We start from the raw sequence: 6,000 nt of genomic DNA, 5'->3' as shown, positions 1-6,000 counted from the left end.
ACAACATTCCAGCTGAGAAGAAAGCAACCAGGGCTGGTGCTGCCCAGCTTTTCGTAAGCTGGGTAGACATGCAGGTTGCTTGGCATACATGAAGACCCAGTTTTACTCTGCTGGCCAGAAGAAATTCCATATTCCTGTGCAAAGACACCCATCAGGCTCAGCCTGCCAGTGAAAAGCATTTCAGAGGCTTGGGACAGGGGGAGGAAGAAACTCCCTCCCAAACCATACACTAAAAATAGGCTGATGCTGTGCAAACAGCTTTTCTGTGAACTTCCTTCTGGCAGGCAGCCATGCAGCTGCCTGAGAGTTTTAAGCCCAAATACCTCTCAAAAACAGAAAGTCACTGAAGTTAAGCACAGTTAGCAATGCTTTTAATCTTACTATTCCCTGCTGTGTTGTCTCAATTTCAGCTTCTTCCACTGTGCAGGTAGCTTATTCAGGATCTAAGGTCAGAAGTTTTTTTAACCTGAAGCACGGTTGAGACTGGTGCTGTCAATCCCTGGAATCTGCAAAGTTCAAAGCAGGGAGGAGGCCTCTGATCTAAAACTGAAATGCTCAGGTGACGTGTCTAAAAAGTGCTTTCCTGCAGAGTGAGAAGTGCAGTAGCTGGGCTGCAGAAGGTTTTAAAATTCTCCAATGAAATTGGAAAGTTGGTTCCTTAAATAAGACTACTTTAAAAAGAATAAACACAGGACTCTGGGCAATTGGATTGAATGACAGCAGTGATTCATTCAGGCATTGAAGCCTATGAGCTATTGGAGTTTGCCATATTTTCCAGTATTTTTACTGCATATTAGTGCCAACGTTTTGCCCTAAAATAAATTATGTCACATTCTTCTGTCCACTTTGACTATGAAGACTGATGTTTCAGTTTCAATATGAATCTTCCTTAGTTTCAGTAGTTGCTCATTGTTTAGATATAACAAGATTCACATTTTTCTTCATCGCTAGTTTATAGGAAGAACATTTTCCAAAACTAATTAAATTTCTGGGTCATTTTCAGCTATGAAAACGATCAAGAATCACTGATAACACAGTAATTTTACATAGCTGTTTTTTCCCCTCTCAATTTTGTATTATCAAATATTCAGTTTTTATTTTAATCCTCTGTATCCAATTATCTGGTTTGTGTGGCAATTAAACAGAAGATCAGTGTCATTGTGTTTTACAATCTCTTTAAACTCTTTTCAAGAGCAGGACCACACTAGTCTAAGTTTGTAATTTAAGATGCATTTGGCTGGGGTTCAAAGAGACAGGAGCTCCAGTCTGTCTCACTTCCCCTTGGAAAGCCTTTCTGATGCTGCCAAACAATATTTACACCAGCAGGGAACTGAGTTTTGGAAAACTTTTCCAGGCTCTGCAGAAACCAAGCAACCTGAGACTTTGATAAGCCTTGGTAAATTTAAAAACTCTTGATGCTATCACTGTGTAAAACACATAATAGCCCATCAGATAGCACAGATTTACAATTTGAGGAATGGATTTCAGTTAAGAGATAAGAATAGAAGTTTGGCAAAAAAGCGTTATTTGGAGCAAAATTCTCCTATTGTCATCTCTGTTGAGCACTTTATGATATCTCACATTTCTGCAGCCACAGGTACAGGTGCTCTGTTCTGCAAGCTTGTGAACATACTGTTCACTAAGTTGGGTCAGAGTTTGTCTGCAGCCAGACTGCTTTAAAGAACATCAAGCTTATTTCTTTTTCTGGGACCTTCAGCTTTCTAGCTGTCTGGAGGGAGGTTTCAGATCAGGTCCTGTTTTCTCTATCCCAGAAAAAAAGGTTATTTTCTCTCAGTGCTATGGGGTCTGTCAGTCCTTTGAGAGCAGTTCTCCCTCTTCCCAGCCCTGTTTGATGGGACTTTTTGAGGATAGATTTCTGAAGGTGTTTTCCACTAGCTCAGCTCCTGCTGCCTGGTCATTCAGCTTGGGACTCTAAAAATTCATTTATTTTTCCTTTTAAATATAAACTGAGTTCTAAAAGCACTTTTCAACTGAGCTATTGGACTCTGTCCTTGCCAGGCACCTCATCCAGTCTTGCACCTTTATCACAAATCCAGGTTCAGATCAGGTTTTACTCCTAGAAGAGCATTTTATGTTTGAGGATCTGAATTACAATCTTGCCTGCTCGTACCGCACAACTCAAGACTTGCAAAGGAGAGGGGAGTCCTGAAGTGCAGCTCCCTCCTGGCCTGGTGTTTGTCTCATCTCCACTTCCCTTGTAATCTGCCCAGAGAAGATTTCTGAGATACTTGAACAGCTGCCAGGATCTGCATGGGAGGCAGGGACCTTGGCATGTGAGCCCTGACACCTGATGCTTAGTGTGCATTGAGGCAGTGCCAGCTGGATCCGCCAGCCCTGGCGAGTGCAGCCCTTCTGTCTCATCAGAGTTACCTGATCAGGCTGCTGGCTGTGCTCTGTGCTGCTCTTCCTCTTCCTTCTCCCCTGGAACTCAAACAGCCTTGCCACTGCCTCCTGCCTTTTCTCAAGTTTCTGTCCCCATGCCTGTTGATCCCTTTGTCCATGCTGGTGTCAACAGGCTCCAGGTTTGTTGTTTTTTATTAAGCAATCCTTGCACCTGGCTCATCTATGTAGCTGTACAGACACCTCTTCTCAGACACATGACACAGCAAGTGTTTTACAGTTTTTTAGAAATGCTCTTGCAGTTTGCAGGCAGCTCCTACACTCAGGTGACTGGAGGAAGTAGATTAGCCTGTTCACTCCTCTGAAAACAACTGAGCAAGAGGGAGAACCCCACAACTCTCCTCCCTCAATCACCCTGCCCTAGTGGGAGGATCTGCCAGCACCAACACACCTGCATTTGGAGTGGTCCAGCCTTCCCTCAGGCTTCAGTGGAAGGTGTGTGCAAATGAGCTTCCAGGGCAGATAGCCCAGGCTGAAGTCCTGCTGCACTGTTCCCTTGTGTCCTGGGGTGACTTTATGATACTGGTATCCCCAATCATCTGGTTTATGTTATATATTAAGTTCTGCACCTTTAAGACTGGCTTTGAGAGAAAGAGAAGGGGAAGAAGAAGTGCGCAGTGTGTTAAGGAAAAACATCACTCCCATGCACAGCCCATCTCTCAGAAGTCGTTTTACTCCTGTGTAGCCCTGGGAGTTTGCTGCATGTGCATGCTGCAATGTGGATATCTATCCTCTCTTGTGTTCCCAGACACCAGACATTTAATTTTGAGAAAACCAGCAGGGTAACATGGCTGCCATCAGTCACATTAATTTTGGTAGAGTTTACACTAAAATGTGCCACATAGAATCTTTTGGGTCGCCCAGGTATCTTGATGTATGTGCTGCTGAATGAGGAGAGCAGAAAAGGTTCCCTTGGAAAAAATGTACCTCTCACTATTCCTTGCTGTAGAGCAAAGGAATCTGATTGTTGTACCTTCCGTGGCCCTGATCTTTGTTCTGTTTTGCTGTTGCAAGGGATTGCTGGGGACCTCAGGTGACTCCTTGAGGTGGGAAGGGCTGGGCTGCAGTCAATGGAGGTGTGGGAGGAGTGGAAGGGGGTCAGCCTGGGCTTTACCATGTCCTCACACGGGTTTGCAGCACCACATGACAGTGGATGATAAACACTGGTGTCCCCCTGGCATGGTGCTTATACAGCAAAGGGTTGGTGCTGCAGCTCTCAAAGTGGCTCTGCAGCTGGTGCTGAGCTGTGGCTGCATTTAAGAACTTACTTTCTTAGTCAGCAACTCCATCAGGACACACCATCCAGTGAGTCAAGCTGAGCTTGGAAAACAGCCATTTCCAACAAGAAAAAAGAAAAATACCTTCCCAGTAGTTTAATTGCTCAGGCTTCAACCCTTGTATCAGGACAGGTTCAAACAATCACAGTGTCCTTTGGGTGGGTCTCTGGATTTCAGGTGCGCCTTCCTCACCATCCAAGCCACTTTTCACAGCTCTCCTGTGCCAGGGAACAAGGTCTCTGGAAAGCAAGGAGAGGAGCAAGCCCAGACCCCAGAGCTGCTGGGGGAAGGTTCACCACACGTGAGCTCAGTCACAGCTGTGGGGCTTGGGCTACCAAAGTCTCGGGTGCCTTTACGGGCACAAGGCCCCAGAGCACAGGGTTGTGCTTCAGGTCTGGCCGTGCTGAGTCCATGCCCTGCTTCAGTGACGGGATGTGCCTTTGCTTGTTTTGTGCCATTTCAATAATCCTTGTTGCAGTTTCTGCAGGCCCTGAGGCGAGCTGGCCTCGGCAGGGCTGGCCCCGGTCCCTCCGGCCGGGCAGGGCTGCGGCTGCCGTGGGAGAACACAGTGCCGAGCGCGGCCCCTCCGCTCTGCTGTGACAGAGCCGTGGCGTGTCTGGTCCTGCTGAGCCACGGCCACGGGGATCGTTCTTAGCGGATGTTGGCAAGCAAAAGCTGATAAACACCAGAAATGCCAGCCCAAAGAGCTGTGTCTGCAGCGATGCAGGCTGAGTTTCTGAGGATGGTTCACATTTTTGATCAGCCACCGCTGAGTGTTTTGTACTAATTATGTAAATTCTATGTCACTGACCAGTTCTTGCACTACTGAATAAAGACCAAATGTCCATAATTCCCCCAGCCTCCATCCTGGACTGTGACAACCTTTTCAGTGAAAAGGGGAAGTTACCTACAGCTCCTGAGAAGCACATCAGTTCAGAGGTTTTGCTTATCTTAGTTTTGATAAGTAAACTGTCACTTATTACTGTCTCTCCTGGGCAGGGAGAGAAAACTTCGATAAACTCCCACCATCCAACATATCCCAGTCTTGAAACCAGTAAGTAGATAGGCGCCACTTTCCAAAATCCATGGAGACTGTCACCACTGAGAATCACTGTGATGACAAACTTTCACAGGAATCAACAAGACAGAAAACAAGAACATGATTTTAAAAGGTATTTTGCAACGAACAACATCTATTCCCTGTTTCTTAGGAAGGGTGTGTCTCTTTCTAAATGTTTTGGTACATCTGGCTTCCTCTCCCATTTGAAACATTTGGCTAGAAAAATAATTACATGCTATTTAAACTGCTAGTCAGTCTTTGCAGCCATGAAGAAAATGGGATGCTTGTGCTCTAAATTCACATTCTAGTGAATGCTCTGTATATAATTTAATCAGATATTTCTTTTTGGTTTTCCTCTTGATTAAAAATGGTAGTGCTCCTCTCAGGACTGGGTTCATATGCCTGGAATTCTCCATTTTCTCACATTCTGTCTGCACAGACAAATTTCTGGTCACAAGGGAGTCCTGCTGGTCTAGTTAATCTGCTGGAAATTGGTTGTACTCTTTGCTTTTTTTAGGAGACTTTTTTTGTGAAACAAAATCAGCAGATAAATTCTGCTGATTCCCTGTGAGTCACCCAGCAGCAATGACAAAGCTGGGAGGGAAGAAGAGCAGGGGATTGGTGAATGGGCACTGACCTGAGGATCTGACCCAGCACACACCATTTCAGGTGCTTCCAAAAGATGAATACTCAGTTGCTACCTCCAGGTACCCCACCAGTGGGGACATGTGGTTAGCAGATAAGGTTTTTAAAAGTCTTTTAACAAAATTATTTACAATTCGTGCTCACACAGGCCATGGTTCACTGAGTACTGAGATATGCCTGGCTGGCAACGGAGGACAAAATAATTATGAAATTAAGAGTCTATTTAGAGACAAAACACTCTGCACATTTATCACATTATTTTGCCTTGTAAAAAGCTGTGCATACCAGAGAAATCAAAACTTTGGCTTTCCCACCTTATGCCTTTTGCATCATCTAGACAGAAAATGTGCAGCTCCCAGGTACCTCTGAACCCCCTCCCTCACCCTGCCCTGCAAGCCTCGTAACCAGCAAGAGCAAAACTGGTCATCTACTAAATCTGGTGCTGATCTCAGCTACCTAACTTCCTGTAATATCAGCAAATACTTTTGCTTTTGCAAATCTGTTTTTCTCTCCATAATGGGGTGCCAGCAGGACCAGAAATGCTTTGGATCCAGGAATGTGCTGTTTGGCAGGAGGAACAAAGAAATTGCTCATCCA

The sequence above is a fragment of the Parus major genome, chromosome 4A, assembly GCF_001522545.3.
Source record: "Parus major isolate Abel chromosome 4A, Parus_major1.1, whole genome shotgun sequence".
Lineage (NCBI taxonomy): Eukaryota > Metazoa > Chordata > Aves > Passeriformes > Paridae > Parus > Parus major.
This window is presented reverse-complemented; position numbering follows the sequence as displayed.